The sequence below is a fragment of the Tamandua tetradactyla genome, chromosome 3 (assembly GCF_023851605.1).
Source record: "Tamandua tetradactyla isolate mTamTet1 chromosome 3, mTamTet1.pri, whole genome shotgun sequence".
NCBI lineage: Eukaryota > Metazoa > Chordata > Mammalia > Pilosa > Myrmecophagidae > Tamandua > Tamandua tetradactyla.
The window spans coordinates 137,083,476-137,104,065 of record NC_135329.1 but is presented as its reverse complement, the minus strand read 5'-3'; the positions used below and the strand labels follow the sequence as shown (position 1 = coordinate 137,104,065).

Below are 20,590 nucleotides of genomic sequence, written 5' to 3'. Positions count from 1 at the left end.
TGAAGAACTTTCCAGAAAAGGGTGTTTAGGGAGTTAGTGTTTTCAGGGCTGGACTTAAGGACAAACATTACCAAGTTAGTTTGGTAAGATACATATATATATATCCTGAAATTTTTGGAGAAAAGGGGAGCTTAAACATTGCTTGAAGTAAAATGACACAGACACTTGTTTGCAAAGTGACCACAATATACAAAAATGCATGCAACGTGACCACAATATACAAAAATAAACACACAAAGAACTACCTAAAGTTTTAGACCCAATTCATAGGTGTTGTGGTATAAACAGTAGTGTGGATGTTGAAACAAATGTCTTACTCTAGCCAAGTACTAAGGCACACCTGTTAATACTATACTAAATAGTATAGTATTTCCAAACCTTATTTTTACATCACTGTAACACTCATAAACCAAGAAATAAGCACTATAAGCGTGTGTCAAAATGCAGGAGAAATTACAATGAAACTTTCTAGAAAATACTGTCACCATGTAACTAAACACAAAACAACGTTTTCAGCTATTTTTCTATTTATAATCCTATGTTCATTCCTGGTAGACCCAAATAGATGAGTTTACAGGAAGCTAATTTTAAGTGCTAGTTTCAGGTGTATCGGTATTCATCGTAGCAGAAGAAGGAAGGCTGAAACAGAAACCTGTAAATGTCACAAAAGGAAGAAAGAATACTGTTTAAAAAATGTTTGTCTTTAAAAACACAACAAAACCTGTCCTTTTCCTAGAGAATGTGTTCTCACCTTCTAGAATTAGATTATGAGCTTTTAAACAAACCTACAGCAGAAGTTAACCCTCCCCAGGAAACCACAATCTCTTTCTAAACAAGGATAGCGGGTTCCTCTCTATTATCGCTGCTTTCCACCTCATCTCAGAACTGGTTTGCCTTTCGATAGCAACCCAGGAAGGGGAGGTACGCCTCAAATTGGCGCGGCTCTGCCAAACACCAGAGGCTCTTCGGAAGAGGGAGGCTCCTCCTTTGGACGAGAGACGCTCCTACCAGAGCGCCCACTCACAGAAACGGAAACCACTAGCTGCGCTGAAGTGAGTCAAATGATGAAATCAAGACATGGGAAGGAAGCTCACCCAATAGCTCATGAACCCAACTGGTGACAGAAGCTGGTGAACCCTGCCCAAGGAAACCACATGAGCCAAGACTTGCTCTTAGGGTCTTCCGAGGCATTGAGCTCCCCGGTCTCCAGCCATCGCACCCCTTCATTTTGGAGAACTGAAGGGGAAGGGTAAAAAAGTGTGTGCGTGGTGGTGGTGGTGGGGGAGGGGATTTTAGAGCTCCTCGTACCCCCAAGGACCCTGACCTGTGTGTTCTGGTTACAAGGTGATCACTGTCACCAGGTCAGTACAGGATTCCTCAGCCGTAGATGGGCTGGGAGGCACGGTTCGCGCGGAGAGCCAGCCTGGGGAACTGTGCAGGAGGAAAAGCCGCGCGTGGCCAGGACAGCGCCGGCGGGCTCCGCGTGGTCCTCGGTCCTCACCTGGAGCGCTCAGGTAGGGTTTAGGCGGGGCGGGAGGCTGGCGCGCAGGCGCGGGACCGGGGCCTCGCCCCTGCGGACGTCGCCGACTGGAGCTTACCTGGGAGACTTGGGGAGGAAGCGGAGCCTCGGTTCGGCCTCTCCTGGCAACGCGGGAGGCCCAGCGGGAGGGCAGGAGGCGGTGGCGGAGGAGGAGCTCGACTGAGCGGCAACTGTAGCGACAGCAATTGGAGCCGCCGCCGCCGCCGCCACCTGCACCTGGCGCCCGGCCCACGTCCAGCGCCCGGCGGGCTGCAGCTCCCCGCCGCCCTGCCCTCTCAGCCCTCCAGGTAAGACGACGGGCGGGGGCTGGGGCTGGGGGCGGGAGGGTGGTAGCCCTGAGGCAGCTTCGAAGGGGGTGTGGGGGGACGGCCGCGGAGGTTCACGTGTTGGGGAGAGGGCTAGGGGCTCGATGGCCGGTTGGGGACGGTCTCGAGATCTGCGTTCCAGTTGCACCTCGGGGGACTCCGGAAGGGGCCTCGGGGGTCCGCGGGATGTGGCGACCCCGGGTGCCCCCGTTGGCCCTCTTGCCCGCAGTGTCTCTAGTCAGTCCCTGCAGGGAGGCGCCAGAAGGTCAGGACCGGGCCGAAGTCCTGAGGGCTGCGTGCCGTCCTCGGGCGGGTCGCGGAGGCGGGGGCCGGCGGGGTGGACCAGGCTCGAGGCGGCCGCCTTCCCCTCGGGCTAACAGGTTGTAGGTCGGCTCCCGCCTCTGGGTCCGGGAGAGCCAAACCCGCGACGGGGAAGGGCACGGCTTTGCCAAGCCAATTTCCCAGCCGGACCCCAGACAGCCCTGGGCTGGAAACCACGGCCGCCTGAGCCATTTAACTGGTTTCCGAGCGGTTTGGAAAGGGCTCTGTGGTCGGGACGCGGACATCTCTCCCTGCCCCACACTTTTCCGGGTGCGTTCCCTTAGCCAGAGCTGCGCCCACTTTCTGGTTTGATCCGGAGGAGTTATTCACCGTCCAAGTCTAACTGCCACGCACCAACCGCACTCTATCTCGTTAAAGGACCTGTTGATTTAAGGACCTGTATATCGCGGCTACGGTTTGTCTGTGGCATATGACTCAAAGGTTCGAAAAAACTTTATTTCAGGATCTTGCCACGTCTAAACCTGGGTGTGCCAGACCCAAATTCCTCTCCCTGCCTAATTAGACTTGTCTGAAGCCTAAGAATTAAGGGTGAAACTGGCGCTTACCTTGGTCTTTTATTTCCTTCTCTAGTTCTTCAAAGAACTATTTCAGTTTTTAGAATCCCATCGCGTTACCAGTTTTTCTGAATTTTGAAAACGTTGTTAAACGAACATAACTTTCTATAGAAGTTATACTACATAATGAAGACATTCACTTAAACTCATAAATTATATTTAAATATCAGAAGTTTCTTGCATCTTAATTTGAGAATTGCTTTGTGGGAAAATCTGTTTCTTCCTTTACTGTATAAGTTTTTCTTTGAGTCTGGGGCTAAAATACAGGAGGTTAAAATCATGCCCTACAATTAGGTTTCTTTACCTTTTGATATCTGAAGTTGAGCATACATGATAGCTTAAACATTCAGAGCAGTTTATCAGTTTTAGCTGTAACCAGCACTTTTACATATATAAATTTCTAATAATAATGGCAATCTCATTCCCTAGGTTGGGTTTAAATCTATCTTTACTATTTTTTAAATTTTAAATTGTGCATTTAATTTAAAATGCCCTAGGCAACATTTATAGTTAAAGAGGTGCAATTGAAAATTTAAAAACCAACCACAGAATTACAAGATACAATTAATAATGATATTTTCAACCAGTGTCTTTCTGCTTTTCTCCACAGAGCCTTGCTTACCCTCTTAATCCTGAATACATATGGAGAAATAAATGTGCTAAATACTATTCACAAATTAGATGTAGGTGTCGTCTGAGTTTGGAATATTAATTTATTCTCCATTGGTTATTGGGCCAGATGTTATTAGACTATCTTTAGTCTTAACCTCCAGAGAGAAGGGTAATGTGTTTTCATTATCTAGTGTGGCAGTGTGCCTCAATTAATCTTTTTGTAAAACAGGAAAAATAATACTTGATTTCCCTAGATTAAGGCAATGAGCCTTAAAAAAATTAGGAATTCCTCTTGCTGTAGTATGCTGAGGTTCCTCCTTCTCATCTCACAGACCCAGTCAACCCATGCAGTTTGTGATAAACTGAAGTTGAGAGAGGTATTTTACCTTCAGTTCACCCAGCAATTTAGTGGTGGAGATGACATTATTATTGCAGGGACCTGACTCATACCTCATGTTAGCTTTACCTTTCACCATCCATATTCTCTTTTATCATAAGATGTTCATCTTCCATATATATAGAGAGAGAGCTTGTAAGGCCTTTGCAGTTACAGAGTAGACAACCGTATGTCCAGTTCAAATTTACTCTAATTTTTGCTTGTCTAGATGTACATAAGGCCATTCTGCTCGTCCTCTCTAGGAATCACATGTGGATTGAAGAGGCCACAAAAATTGATACTTTTAATTCTTTTTAAGTATTTCAGAGCCACAGTTCAATTTTTGAATCAACATAGATAATGTAATTTAGTCTTTTGATCTTTTATGGTATTGGCTTAAAACATATTTTATAAGTCATAGTCCCAGGGTCATCCATCCATTTGCAACTTTATTTTTGATTGGCAAGTACACTTACTTCCTCAATACCAAAAATTTTTTTGACTGTAGTCCTCAGTAAGAAATGCATTCTATGCCTCAAGTCAGTATACGCTAGTGAGCCTGTGTGTGTGAGTATCTAAATAAACAATTTTCACAAAACAAAACTTTATTACATAAATGTTCTCTATTTTACTTAAAAAAATTGGTATCAGCACACTGGATTGATTCTACAACCACTAATGGATTAAGTTCTATAATGAGAAAATAGTTCTATCCTATTGGATTTACATTTTTTTTAAAAAAAGGCTGATTTTTGTACCGGTTTACTGTAGTGCATACGCAGCACACACATACACACATAGACTTTTTTTTCATAAAATCATACTACAAACCTAATTAAACATTTGTTGGAGGGCATGAAGCTTCAGGACCTTGGCACTAGATTAAATTTTTCAGATATTAGAAACTGCATGAAACTTCCTTGTACATTATTGTATTTCAAATGGATTCTCAGCATGCTGTAGTGTGTTTGCAGACAGGAAAATGAGAAGGGTTTTCTTAAGAGGATTTTTTTGAGTAACAATTATCAAGTAAATGTTTGAGAAATACAAAGACTCTTTTCCAGTTTAGTTCTAAGCTGTAAGTTTTATGTCTGTGTTTTGGTGCTAGGGGGAGTCTGGAAAAAGATTATTCTAGAAAACACAGGACGGTTTGTTATTTGGTTTGTACTCTGTTAACATTTTACAATTTTCTTTTTTATTGTGCAATAGGTATAAAAGAGGAGTTGTAGGAACCACACCCCATCCCTCCAAGAGACTACTAGTTTGAGAGGTTCAGTCAATGCTAATAAAGTACATGCAGGTCATTTTTAAAACTTAAATTGCAAAGGAAGAATAATAGCTGGTGATTTCACTCTATTTAATTCAGAAGATATAAATTGATGCATAAACCATTCAGAATATCAAAATATACTATGCTGTAAATAGTTGCTATAACAGTATTTTCAAAAGTATGTGCTTTTTTCTCCCTTTTTTGTTGATAAAGCCATGATAATGATTGTTAAACATCCTTAGCTTGACTTCCCGGAGTGATTGATAAGAGCCCTCCCAGAACTTCCATAAAAAACTCAGATTAAAAAATGTGGTTTCTCCTGGTGCATCTCTGATGCTGGACACATCAGAGATCCAGTGGCCTGTGACATTCTGGAACTTTTTGTCAGAAACTATGAGAACAACTGAGAAACTACCTTTGTGGTTTAGTTCCCATATATAGGGGGAGGCATAAGCCCATTCACACTGTGCAGGGTTTTTGACCTGCCAGAAGCCTTCCTTAGGAAAGTTTCTGGTCCTCCTCCTCCCTCACCCAAAGCCAAAGCATTTACACATTTGTGTTAGACCTGTTCTGTATTTCTAATGGAGAAGCTTAAAGAAATGAAAAAAATTTCCCTCTGCGTAAGCTCTGATTGGATGATTAAGCCTTTCAATTTTTAAATTGCTTACATATTCCTGGTGGAAAGAATTTTCCTCCTAAAGAAAATATTACTGTATTTAATAATTTGAGAACGATCAATGCCTAAATCGTCTTTAGACAAATTCAGTACTAAGGCCCATAAAGTATAAATATAATTAGGAATGACAGATCTTTTATGGATATAAAAAATGGATTGAGAAGGAAATATTTTCAATTACCTGTCTAATTATGCATCTAGTCAGTATCAGAATGAACTGTATGTAATTTGGTTAATTTAATCAAATTCATGTACTGTCAGTGGCAACATTTAATTCAATGTTAATTCAAGTCAGCTCTAGCAATGGCAGGACACCAAAGTACATTACTTTATGGCAAAGCAAAAACAATTGGCATTCTGAATTTGAGGTTATTAGCGACTATTGACAAATAGATGAAACCTCCTTGAATATCCTCTGATTGAGCTCGTATTTTTGGCACTAATCAGAATTTGTTTCCCTCAATGCACATTTTACCTATAATTGCTACCATTTTAACTGTCCCAACTAGCTGTTCATCTATATCATTGCTTACTGGACATCTTTAAGATATCATAAACAGCTGAGATTATATGTTTAAACCAGAATCTAAAATCTCATCCTAAAAACTTGCTTCACTTGTGTTCTGTCTTCAGATATTAGCGCAGCTTTACCATTTCTTAATTCACAATTCCAAAGTACAAAACTTCTGAAAATGAATCTTTTGATAACTAATTTTTCAGCAAGTATTGACTTGAACTCATTTGGAACAGCACCTGTGTTTTATTTTCTTAGCTGCTAAAACAAATGCTGTACAATGAGTTGGCTTAACAAGAGGATTTAATTGGTTCAGAGTTTCAGAGGCTAGAAGGCTTGCTTCCTCCCAGGGCTGGTTATCTTCTGAATGGCCAGCAATCTTTGGGGTTCCTTGGCTTTTCTGATACATGGTAATGTATATGGTGGTGTCTTCTTTCTCTTCTGTTCCATTGATTTCCAGCTTCTGGCTGCTCCTTGCGGCTTCTCTTTCTGCATGCAATTTCCTTTGCTTATAAGGACTTTAGCTATATTGGATTAAGGACCATCTGCATTCAGTGTGGGTACACCATAACTAATAACATCTTCAAAGATTCTGTTTACAAATGGGTTTATACCAGGCCCAGGGGTTGGTATTGAGCATGTCTTTTCTGAGAGACATGATTCAATCCCCAATACTCTACCGTCTGGACCCCCAAAGACATGTTCTTCCCACATGCAAAATACATTCAGTCCATCACATCATCCTAAAAGCCTTAAGTCATTTTAGAAACAATGCTAAGTACAAAGTCTCTTCAAATCGTTATGGGTGTTGTGCATCCTGGGGAAAAATTCCTCTGTCTGGTTGACCTGTGAAATCTAGAAAATAAATGATCTGCTTCCAATATACAATGGTGGGACACATAGGATAAACATTAACATTCCAGAAGAGAAATTGGAAGGAAAACAGGGGTCAAAAGACCAGTGGGGTAGCCTCCATTAGATTTCAAGGTCAAGAATCATCTGTGGATGAATGTTTTGTCTTCCAGGCCTGATGGAGCCGCAGTCCCATCTCTGCAATCCTATCTCTGCAATCTCATCTCTGCAGTCCTATCTCTTTCAAGCACTTGCACAGTGGCCATGATGTCCCCAAACATGGGGAAATAGGACCCACCTTCTCTAAGTGTTGTGGTGGTGGCACTCTCTAAACAGAGTAGTTTACATGCAGCTCAAGTGGATCCAAACCATCAGACAGTAGAAATGTTCCACAGATTCCACCTGCATAAGACTGCATTTCCAATCTTGACTTCCACTGAAACGGCTGATTGGATCCATATTCAGCCACATCCTCTCTAGCAAATGGTTGTTTAGTTAAACCCTCACATGGAGCCCTGCTCTTCCAATACTCACTGCCTGGAATCTCAGAGATATCCCTAATGAAACCACTTCTGGCCCTCTGTATGGATAGGCTAAGAACTTTCCAAATTATTAGTTGCTGGTTTCCTTATACTTAACTCTTCAATTCTCAGTTTATCTCTTCCCTCTCTCATTTCAGTATAAACTACAAGGAGAAACCAAGCTGTACCTTTCTCATGTAGCTTGGAAATCTCAGCTGAGTATCAAAGTTCATCACTTGCAAGTTCTGTCTTCCATCTGACATCAAAACTCAGTTTCACCAAGTTTTCTGCCACTTTGTAGCAAGGATTATCTTTTTTCCAGTTTTCAGTGACCCGTTCATCACTTCCTTCTAAGCCCTCCCAGCAAGTGCCTTTAATGTCCATATGTCTACCAACATTCTGTTGGCAATGAATTATGTATTCTCTAAGACAATACAGACTTTCCCTACAATTCCCATTCTTGAGCGCCCACAGTTCTTCCAGCCTCTAACCTTTACTCAATTTGAAAGCTGTTTCTGCATTTCTAGATATTGGTAATAGCAGCACCCCACTTTCCAGTACTAAGAACTGTTTTAGTTTCTTGGCTGCTGAAATAAATACCAAAGAACGAGTTGGCTAAACAAAAAGAATTTGTTAGTTCACAGTTTCAGAGCCTAGAAGGCTGGTTTTCTCCTGAGAGGTATTTTCTGGCAAGCTGGCAATTTTTTCCCCATTCCTTGACTTTTCTGTCACATGGCGAAGGACATGGCTGTGTTTTCTCCTTTCTCTTCTGGATGCTGTTACTTCCAGCTTTTGGCTGCTCCCATTGGAGCTCTTTGCTTATAAGGAGTTCAGTGGTCTCTTCTGGATGCTGTTACTTCCAGCTTTTGGCTGCTCCCATTGGAGCTCTTTGCTTATAAGGAGTTCGGTGGGTAAAGGCCCACCCACATTCAGTTTGGGCACACCTTAACTAATCACATCTTCAAAGGTCCTATTTACAAATGCATTCACACCCACAGGACCAGTGTTGGACTCTGAGCATGTCTCTTTTGGGGTACATGATTCAATCCCCAACAACCTGAGTGGCCTGTCAGGAGGCTATTATCTCTTGTACTTGGTGGAATTATTGACGTGTCACCCTGCAGAAAGAGTCATTTGCTTGGTTATATGATACCCCAGCAGGGCATCACTTGTAATATAGGGTCTATGAACCATGTCATCTTTCTAAAATCTAAAATGTTCTGAATTTTGAAACATACTTGGACCCCAGGAGGGATGGTAGAAAAGGTGTTTTGAAACTGTGCCACTATCCTGGTGTCATACCAGAAATCCAGAGGTCACTTTTTACTTTTTTGTTAGCCTCCACAATCATCAGATCAGTGAATCATCTTAACGTTATATACCTAATGATTTTTTTCAAATTCCTCTCCCGTTTTTATTGCTTTAGTTTAGGGTCTTAATCACTTTTTGACTGGGGGTACTGCAGCTACTCCTACCTGATAATCTCAGCAGAAGTTCTTATTGTCCTCAAATTCACCTTCAGGTAAGCCCCTGAGGTGATGATCTCTTTAAAAATGTGAATCTGAACTTCACTGTCCTCTGCTTAAAATCCTTTTATTAACTCTCCATGGCTCATAGGATAAAAGCCACAGCCCTCAGAATGGTTCCATGGGATCTGACCCCTGCTTAACTGGGGTATACGCCATAAACCAGATTTTTATATTCCACCAAAAGACTTATTTGCTTTTTTATCCTGTGTGCCATTTTAATTGTATTCCCCACTGCTGAGAGTCCCTTCTTTCTTATCTTTTTAAAAACTTTTTATCTTGGAATAATTTCGTATTTACAGGACAGTGACAAAATAATCCAAACCCCATACAGAGAACTCCAACATACCCCTATCCTCCGCCACTGATTCCTAGACCACAAATTTTAAACTTTTGTCACATTTGCCGTATCATTCTATCCATCCATCTATCTGTCTGTCTATCAATTCATTTTCTAATTACTTAAGTGTATAGGTTGTATATACATCATGTTCCTTGAACCCAATACCGCCATGTACATTTCCTAAAAACAAGGATATTCCCTTATGTAACCTTAAGTGCAATTATCAATTTCAAGAAATTTAACATTAATATGAAGCTTGCAGTTTATGTTCTAATTTTTCATATGTCCTACCACTGTCCCTTTGAGTCTTTTTTCTTCTCTTGCTATATGCATCTAAGACCATATATTGCATTTAATTGTCATTGTCTCTTTAGTTGCTCTTTTTTTTATTCGTAGGAACATATATACAACATAACTTTCCCATCTCAACCACCCCAAGCATATTGTTCAATAGCATTAATCACAATCACAATATTACAGTACCTCACTACCTTCCATTATATTAAAATTTTCCCATCTCTCCAGTAGAAAACTTACACCTATCATGCATTAACTTTGCCTTCCCCATGCCCCCTACCCCTGGCAACCTGCTTTCTGATTTCTTCCCTATGAGTGTATTTTCTTTGTCCTAACCATGGGGATTAAATTTAGCATCCTAAATCTATAAAAAATCTGCTTTGATATCAACTTAACTTCAATAGTATTCACAAACTATCTTCTGACCCCCCCCACATTTATGTAGTTATCATAAGTTATATATTTATAAATTATGAGTCACAAATCATTGATTTACCATTACATTTTATGCACTTGCATTTTATATCCTGTGGGAAATAAGAAGTGAAATTACAAATAAAAAAATGCAATAGTACCAGTATTTACATTTACCCATGCCATTATCTTTATTAGAAATCTTTATTTTTTCATGTGGCTTCAGTCAATTGTCCACTGTCCTTTCCTTTCAATCTGCAGAACTCCTTAGTATTTCTTTATAGGGCCAGTCTTGTGTTGAAGTTCCTCAGTTTTTTTCTATCTGGGAATGTCTTAAAACCTCCCTTATATTTGATAGACAGTTTTGCTAGATAAAAGAATTCTTGGTTGTCAGTTTTTTGCTTTCAGCATTTTAAATGTCACCCTATTACCTCCTTGCCTCCATTGTTTCTGATGAGAAATTGGTGTTTATCTTGAGGCGTAGATGACATGTTGCTTCTCTCTTGAGACTTTCAAAATGTTCTCCTTATCTTTGGCATTCGACAGTTTGATTATGACATGGTGCAGTGTGGGTCTATTTGGGTTCATCCTGTTCAGAATTTATTGAGTATTTTGGATGTTTATATTCATGTCTTTCCTTAAATTGGGGGAATTTTCAGCTATTATTTCTTCAAATAGTTTCTCTGTCCCTTTGTTTCTTCACCTTCTGGGCCCCCCACAATGCATATGTTGGTGCTCTTGATGGTGTCCCACAGTTTTCCTCAGGCTCTGTTCACTTTTCTTCTTTCTTTTCACTTTCTGCTTCTCAGACTGGATGATTTCAGTGGTCTTATATTCAATTTCAAGAATGTTTTGTTCTCCCAGCTCCATTATGCTGTTGAAACTCTTCAGGGACTTTAAAATTTCTATTTTTGTCACCTTTAACTCCATTTTGTTCCTTTTCATAATTTCCAGTTCTCTAGTGACATTCTCTTTGTGTTCATCTGTTGTTTTCCTGATTTCTTTTAGTTTTTTTGTTTATGATTTCCTTTGGTATTTGAACATATTTAGGAACATTTTTTATTATGAAATATAACATAAACAAAAAGCAGTAAATTTCCAAGTACATTTTAAGAAGTAGTTATAGAATAGATTTTAAAGTTTGGTATGGGTAGTTCCATGATTTTCCTTTTTTTTCTTCTAGCTTCTCCAAGACACTGGAGACCAACAGAAATATCAGTATAATGATTCAGCAGTCATACTCATTTGTTAAATTCCATTTTCTCTGTTATGTTCCTCCTTCTCTTTAAATAACATATACATAACAGCAATAAATTTCAGAGTACATCACAACAATTGGTTGTAGAACAGATTTCAGAGTTTGGTATGGCTTACAATTCCACAATTTTAGATTTTTATTTCTAGCAGCTCTAAGGCACTGGAGACTAAAAGAAATATCAGTATAATGAGTCAGCACTCATACTCATTTATTGAACTCAACCTTCTCTGTATAATTTCACCATCACCTTTGATCTTTCTCGCATTCTTTAGGGGTATTCTAACTTTTTCATGTTGGAAAATGCTGTCGATAATATGGGATAAGGGGATAGAACTAGTTGATATTCTGGAAGGGCTGGCACCTCTGCATTTCAGAGCTTATCTGGTTCAGGGACTCATTTGGAGGTTGTAAGTTTTGGAGAATTTACCCTAGTGCACTGTGGAACCTTTATAGAATCTTATATAATGCCCTAGGTATTCTTTAGGATTGGCAGGAATGGTTTGGTTGGGGGTTGGCAATTATGATATATATTTTTTTCAATGTATATTTTTAGTTTTAGAATTTTTTTTTATGCTGTATTGTGGGGGCTACATTTCATTCTTATTCCATGTGAGTATCCCATTATTGCAGCACCATTTGTTCAACAAAAGAGGGATTGGGGAAGTACATGGGCTGGGAATTAAACCCAGGTCTCCTGCATGGCAGGCAAGAATTCTACCATTGAACTATCCTTGCGCTCCTAAGTTTTAGAATAATTTTTACAGAAAATATGCAAATATAACACAGAGTGTTCCCACAGAATCTGTTCTAGTTTGCTAGCTGCCATAATGCAATATACCAGAAACGGAGTGACTTTTAAAAAGGAGAATTTAGTAAGTTGCTAATTTACAGTAATTATGATATTTAAGACCATTTTTTTAAGTCTTTTTCTGGAACAGCTCCAGTCTGATCTTCCTAATTAATGGTTTCTAAGGCATTAATTTTCTCCTTTGGCTGGCCCATCACTTTGTGTTTCTTCCTGTATGTTGTGTAACCTTTTGTTGAAACCTGAACATTCTGATATTTCAATGTGCTATCATTAGAATTTAGACTCTCAGGCATCTGTTCCTTAGACTTGTATCCAGCTAGTGTTGTGACAGAGCTTTCCTTGGATGCTAGGCACCAACAAAACAAAAGGGAAATAAGAAAACACCTTTCCCAGTCTTTGTAGATTGAGCTGTGCAAGTGACTCCTACAGGGCTTATTCACACAATGAGTTTAGAGAACAGCTCTAACCCAAAGAGTAGAAGGCCACTTTGGTCCTTTCTGCACGCGTGTCTTATCTTGGTACTAGGAATTCCCTCATTTACATGGTACATTTGTCCCCTCTTCCTTAGGAAATGTTTTTCTCATGGTCCCTACACTGTACTTTATGTGCTATAGGTAGAAATCCATTGCCCCAGTCAGTGTTCTATAAGAGAGCTCTGTGAGCTGCCTTCTACATGCAGGTTAAACTCTAGGAGAGTGAGTCCCTCAGGCCACCCCCAGTCAGATTGGGCCTGAATGCAGGCTCGCAGGGTGCATGTGAAGGTTACTCTGCTCCCTGGGGAACTGGACCAGGGCTGTGTTTGGGGAGTGTGGACACCCTCCGAGCTGAGGAGGGGCCAGCCAGGGCCCCAGGAGATCCTATTACTTTCAGGTGGCCTTTTTCTTGATTCAGCTCTCACCCCTTTACTGCAGTTCTTTATCTATTTTCTGGAGTTTTGAGAAAGATATTTCTGCTAGTTCTTACTGGTTGTTCAATGCTTTTGTGGGAGTATGGAGCTCTGAAGCATCTCACTCCACTCATCTTGTTTGGGTCTGCCTTCTTATCTTTATCTCTACAACTCTTTCTAGTTCTTAAGATTCAAGAGAGGTCTTGCCTCCTTTAAGAAACTGCACCACCCCACCCATTCTTCCATATACACCTGAGCTGGGTGAGTTCTCCTGTGCTTACTTCTACCTTGCACCTTATACATGGTGATACAAATATATACATTATCTGTTTTTGTGCCTGTCTTTCCTACTCATCCTCACTATGCTTGCCTAATATCAAACGTAGTATAATTAATAAATGTTGAATGAATTGCTTTTTGTCCTGTTTGCATAATTAAATGAGATGAGAGGGAAGAGGAGAAAGGTGCTTTTGGATAATTGAAGTTATAGAAATAAAATAATTACCACTGAGATTTTGCATAGCACTTTTTCATTCACAAAGCATTTTCACATATATCACCTATAATATAAGTGATGTTACCCCTTTTACAGATGAGTAAACAAGCTTATGCAGATTGATTTGTTCAAGGTCATTTAGTGTGTAAGTGCCAGAACTGTGAGAAAGCTCTATCTGCTGTGCTGGGCTATCTCACAAGGTTATCAGAAGAATTTCAGGTTCTCCTGGAAGGAATTTTCCTTTTATTTTCTCTTGATTTTCTTCCAATTCTATATTTCAAGTAAATGGATGGTTACAGGACACTATGCTAAATGAAGAGATTACATAGGGTGCCAGGAGAATGGAGAGGGGGGCATAGCTTCATTGCGTGTGGTGAAGGGTATTTTCAAGAAGCTTCAAGTAAAATAGTTAGGTTGACTGAAAATAGAAAATGTGGTTGGGAATTGGTAAAGAAACAGTGGGCAGATACTGGATTGTGGAGGCTGAGGAATTTGCATTTTATCCTAGCAGTGATGGAGGCTCACCAGAGTTCTAAAGAAAGGATTGGCACATACAATTTAGGTTTTAAAAGACACAATTTTAGGGTAACAATATAGAGATGACACAGAGGGCTGTTGGAGAAATTCAAGTGAAAAATGGTGAGGGATTGAACTGAGGCATTGGCAGCGAAGATGAAGAGGAAGAATACAGATAGGAGGTACTGTGGAGGTAGACTTGACATCACTGGGTGTCCAGTTATAAGTGGTAAAGTGAGGAAAAGTAAGGAGTTTTGGAATGAATTTAGGTTTCCTAGCAGTTAATTGTATGATTTTTATAAACTTTGAAGTCTTTCCTAAAAGCAGGCTTAGATAGCTGCATTCATGTCTCTGCCATGTTCAGAGGATTCAGTTTAGAATTAATTTGGTGAGAAATATCAATTCCCATGACTACAAACCAGGTGGACATTTCACATATTCCAGTTATCCTACATGATCACCTATGTGCTGAGTTACAGAACTAAATTACATAGCTAATGAATTTCAATACTTTTTTTCATTTTCTTTTTCTTTCTTTTTCCCTTCCCATCCTTTCCCTTCCCTTTCCTTCCTTTTCATTTCTGTTTTTGGCATAGTTGATTATGACCCTTGTATCCTTGAGGCTTACATGACAGGCAGAACCAATGCTGCATGTAAAATACTTAGCACTGGTAGTTTAAAGAAATGTCAATTCTTAGGATCTTCTTTTTGAGGAGTAAGGGTTATAAAAATTAACCAGTTAGGGAAATTATAGACATACGCGTATATATATAGCTTTTAGATGATTTGCAAATTGCGCACAATTTCTCTTTCTTTTAAGCCTATTGTGGATAAAAATGTTGGCGTTAAAGTGCCCTAGAAAGAGAGGAGGTTTTGGGCAGGCAAAAAGTAAATGTGCTTTTTATTGGCAACAACCTCAGAAATTAGGGAGTAGGAAAATTGTTTCACTGTACTTTAATTAGTCTATTTTGTTTGGTTGCTGTTATTTCCATCTCATTCCTTTCAATTCCATATTATTTTCGTGCCTTTTGGGTTTTGCTCCAAGATCTTGGTTTTGCCATTTAGAAGTAAAAGTTAGCTTTGTACTTGAAATGCCTTGCAGCTTTTGTTTATAAATATTCCACAACTGAATATAATACATTTGGTAAGGAGCTATGAGGGGCAGCTTTTACTTATACTTTAAGAATGTAATTTAATTTGATAAGTCACAAAAAGTGGGGGTGGTGGTGGTAAAAGTTCCCTCGGCATTATCCAACTTCCCCTCAACCCCGTAGCTAGTCCTTCTCCACATTCTGCCAGTTTTACCTCTTAAACCAGTGCAACCCAGATCCATTCACTTTTCTCTCCTATCATCATCTCATCTTGACTTTTTCAATATTTTTATCAAGATATCTTTACGCATCATACAGTCCATCTAAAGTATGCAATCAGTGGCTCATACTTTGTGTATTCATCACTACAGTCATTTTTAGAACATTTGCATCTCTCCAGAAAAAGAAATAAAAAGAAAAAAAGAATTAAACCATACATCCCATACCATTTACCCCTCCCTCACATTGACCACTAGTATTGCAATCTACCCGTTTTTTTTTTTTGTTTTTTTTTTTACCCCATATCTCTCCCCTTATTATTTTTCTTTTTTTGTCCGTATTTTTTACTCATCTGTCCGTACTCTGGATAAAAGGAGCATCAGTCACAAGGTTTTCATAATCACATGGTCACATTGTAAAAGCTGTATAGTTATACAATCATCTTCAAGAATTCTGGGCTACTGGAACAGAGTTCAACAGTTTGTGGTACTTCCCTCCAGCCACTCCAATACACCATAAACTAAAAAGGGATATCTACATAACACATAAGAATAACCTCCAGGATAACCTCGCAGCTCTGTTTGAAATCTCTCAGCCTCTGAAACTTTATTTTGTCTCATTTCTCCCTTCCCCCTCTTGGTCAAGAAAGCTTTCTCAATCCCATGATGTAGGTCCTGGCTCATCCAGGGAGTTCTCTCTTCCAAACATTTGAACATATTAACTACCTGCTTAAAGCTAGCTATTCATTGCACTTATGATAGGACAAATGCCTTAACATGGCCTGGAGGCCTGGCATAATTCGTCTTCTGCCAAACACCTCTCTTCATTGCTCCCTGCTCTAGCTTTACCAGTTTTTCTTTTTTGTCTTTTTATAACCACCATGTTTCTCCTACTTCTAAGCTTTGGCAAGTCTAATTAACTGCTACTCATCCCTCCCACTTTGGCCTAAGTAGCCACTACTAATCTTTCAGTTTGCAGCTGGAACACCCCCTTTTTTCAGTGCTTAATATAGTTGGAATTTTTCAGGGTCTTCCCCCTAGCCCCAATTCTATCCCTCCTTCCCCAAATCCTCCAGTCTTGCTGCCTAAAGACACCCACCTTCATTCTATTAGTTATTTTTTCCTGTTTTTTTACTTTCTAAGGTAATAAAATTATACTGCTGTTTCTTAAAGTATCAATTCTTGCTGTTATAGCTCCTGATTTCTCTCTATGGAGATGAAGATTTGGCTCTTCCATATATAGAACTTGCCCTACTTTCCTTGATCTCCCAGTATACTCTTGCATTCTTTGTGTACATTTCAATAGTTATTTAATATTTATTATTTCCGATTGTGTAAATATTGTTCACTACTGAGCCAAGTAGGTATACTATGATTCCTTACTTTACAATTATTCTTTGATACTGGAGTTACTAACTCATTTAAGAAAAAAAATGCTTAATTCCCCCATTGATCAATTTCTATTTTTCTGTATTCCAATATCTTGGTATGATTTTCTGTGTAGTTACACATATCAGATTTATCTTTCCTTTCCTGGAACTAATTTGTTACAGCTTGAACCTGTTGTTCTCTAGGCGTGTTTCGATAGCAGTTATTTGAAACTGACTTTTAAAAATTATTATTTCTACTTGGCTTGGATTGTATGATGTTTGAATAAAGCTGTTTAAAAATGAACTGAGAGACACAAATGCTAGAGAAATTTTGGAGAGCTATCCCTATTCACTGTTGGCAGGGAAATAGAGAGATACAGCCCCTCTGGAGGGCAGTGTGGTGGCTCCACAGGAGGCGAGGGGTAGGGTTGCCGTATGATCCTGTAGCCCCTGTAGTTAGGTGTATACTTGGAGGAACTGAGAAGTGGGACACGAATTTGCACACTGTTTATGGTTTTTTGGTGGGAGTGTTCAGGAATTGCAGTGGATGACGGTGACCTAAGGGTACATTGACTGAAAACTGGAAAGAGAATCTGTGGTTTATACATATAATGGACTATTGAGTGGCTGCAAGAAGGAATGAAGTCCTGAGGCATGCAACTAGGTGAATGAACCTTGAGGACAGTAAATTGAGTGAAATAAGCCACAAACAAAAAGACATATATTATAATGCTCTATTAATATGGACTAACTATCATATGCAAACTAAGAATTGATCTCAGAAGCTTAGGTTATCAGGTGAAGGCCTACTGTAAAGGTTTCCTAGATTGTAAACTGTTATAGCAGTCACATCTATTCCAGAGTTGTAACTGTTATTTCTAAATTCTGAGATGCTGAGCTCTTTGTGTACAAGCTGGTCATTCCTGGAACTTTGGGTATTGTGTGACACCTGAGACATGGAGCTAGAGTTCTGTAGCTATGAAAGTCAGCATTACCCCATATAACAACTGTTAAACTGAAAAAGTGATCAGACTTCAATTTGAGGTATGAATGAATCTGATCTGGGTAGGACTAAAATCAGACTAGGATGATATTGACTGTATTTTAAAACTTCAACTTCAGTGTGAAACCAAAGGAAAGGATGTTTATTTGGTACAAAATTTATATTTTTGGTAGCACACTATATAATTTAGCTTGTATGGTCAGCTTATTCAAACACCATAATTATGTGGGACCATGTATAGGAAGTGAGAACTTCTTGGTGTGTATAGGTTGGTAGGATATTTTGATGCATTGTGGGGTAAACTGGGGAGAATATTAAACAGTGCTTGTGGAGTCTCCTTGGGGGGACTGGGGAAAAAGGTGGACAATTGGACTTCCACACCTAGGGAATGCCTGATATTCTCGAAAGTATTGGGGACTGCCAATTTAATGGGACAGGCCCTTGATCTTGGGAATCATCCTTATGAAACTTACTCCCACAAAGGACAACATAAGCCTACTTATGATTATGCCTAAGAATCACTCCGTAGTACGTCTTTTGGTGCTCAGATGTGGCCTCTCTCTCTAAGCCAACTCTGGAGGTAAATTCACTACCCTCCTACATAGGACATAACTCCCACAGGTGAAAATCTCTCTGGCAATGCGGGATGTGACTCCCAGGGATGAGCCTGGCTCTTGAATTGTGAGAATGAGAAAGGCTTCTTGACCAAAAGGGGTTTGATAAGTGAAACAAAAATAAAGTTCCAGTGCTGAGAGATTTCAGATGAGAGAGAGGTCTTTCTTGAGGTTATTCTGATGCAGTATTTAGACATCTCTTTTCAGTTTTTGATGTATTGGAGTACCTAGAGGAAAATACCTGCCACTGTTGAATTGTAATCTAAAAGCCTTGATTCTTGAAGATGACTGTATAAGTATAGAGCTTTTAAGATATGAACTTGTAAGTGTGAAAACCTTGTGACTCACACTCCTTTTATCCAGTGTATGGACAGATGAATAAGAAAAAAAAAAGACAAAAAAGAAAAATAAATAAACAGTAAGGGGGTATGTGGGTTATAGGATGTTTTGGGTAATTCTTTTTTATTTTTGTTGTTTTTGGAATAATGAAAATGTTCAAAGATCTATTGTAATGAATGCACAGCTTTATGATGATACTGTGAACCACTGATTGTATACTTTAGATGATTATACCTCAATAAAAAATCATTGAAGAAAAAAATAAAATTATTATTAGAAAAGTTGTGGGTTTACAGAACAATCATGCATAAAATATAGTATTTCCAAATACCAACCTATAATTATTAATACTTTGCATTGGTGTGGTACATTTGTTACCACTGATTAAAGCACATTTTAATAATTTTACTATTAAATATAATCCATGGTTTAATTTATGTTTCACTGTTTATGTTGTACAGTTCCATGTGATTTGAAAAATTTTTTCTTATAGTAGCATATGTACAAACAACCATTTCCCCTTTTAACCACATTCAAATATATAATTTATTGCCATTAATTATGTTAACAGTTGTGCTACCATCACCACCATCCATTACCAAAACTTTTCCATTGCCCCAAATAGAAACTCTGTACATTTTAAGCCTTAACTCCATATTCCCTATACCAAACCTGTCCTCTGGTAAACTATATTGTAGATTCTGACTCTGAGTTTGCTTTATTCTAATTATTTCTTATCAGTGAGGTCCTACAATATTTGTTCTTTTTTATCTGGCTTATTTAATTCAACATGATGTCTTCAGTGTTCATCCGTGTTGTCACATTACAGAATTCCATACCATTTTAGAGCTGAATAATGTTCCATTGTATGTATATAGTATATTTTGTTTATCCGTTCATTGGTTGATGGACACTAGGATTGCGTCCATCTTTTGGCAACTGTGAATAATGCACTATGAACATCTGTGTGCATATCTGTTCAAGTTCCTGCTTTCAGTTCTTTGGGGTATATACCTAGAAGTGGGAATTCTAGGTCATATGGTAATTCTATACTTAACTTTTTGATTAACTGCCCATCTGTCTTCCACAGTTACTATACCATTTTATATTCCCACCAGCAGTGAATAAGTGTTCCTGTTTCTCCACATTCTCTCCAATGCTTGTGGTTTTCTGCTTTTTGAATAGTAACCATTCTAATGGGAGAGAAATGGTATCTTATTGTAGTTTTGATTTGCATTTTCCTAATGGCTAATGATTTTAAACACCTTTTTATGTATTTTCTGACCATTTGTATAACCTTTTTGAGAAATGTCTGTTGAAGTCTTTTGCCCATTTTTAATTGGGTTGTTTGTATTGTTGAGTTGTAGGACTTCTTTATATATACTGGCTATTAAACCCTTACTGGGTATGTGGTTCCAAACTATTTTCTCTCATTGTATCAGTTGTTGTTTTATTTTCATGATAAAGTCTTTTGAGGCAGGAAAGGTTTTAGTTTTGATGAGGTCCCATGTATTTATTTTTCTTTCATTCCTTGTGTTTCAGATGTAAAGTCTAACAGATCATTGCCTAACATAAGATTCTGAAGATTCTTCCGTATGCTTTGTTCTAGGTGTTTGATACTTCTCATTCTTAATTAGGTCTTTGATTCCATTTTTAGATGATTTTTGTCTTTTGCAAGTAGAGATTCAGTTTTCCCAGCACCATTTGTTGATGAGACTATTTTTTACCAATTGAATAGTCTCTCCCCTTTGTCAAATAACGTTGGCCATAAATATGAGAGTTGATTTCTGAGCACTCGGTTTGATTCCATTGGCTTATATGTCTGTCCTTGTGCCAGTACCATGCTCTT

The 20,590-nt window shown here is 39.0% G+C and overlaps 1 protein-coding gene across 7 annotated transcripts in view; it reads left to right on the top strand.

Moving 5' to 3' along the window:
• GALNT3 (polypeptide N-acetylgalactosaminyltransferase 3) overlaps positions 1-20,590 on the top strand; it is a 105,545-nt gene that overhangs the window by 49,423 nt on the left and 35,532 nt on the right. For 2 of the 7 annotated variants that reach the window (XM_077154050.1, XM_077154043.1), the window contains exons 1-2: positions 1,063-1,257; positions 1,345-1,514. The exons of 1 other annotated variant lie outside the window; for it this stretch is intronic. The gene's annotated coding sequence lies outside the window, so the exon portion shown is untranslated. 4 more of the 7 variants (XM_077154048.1, XM_077154044.1, XM_077154045.1 and 1 more) reach the window with 4 other exon arrangements.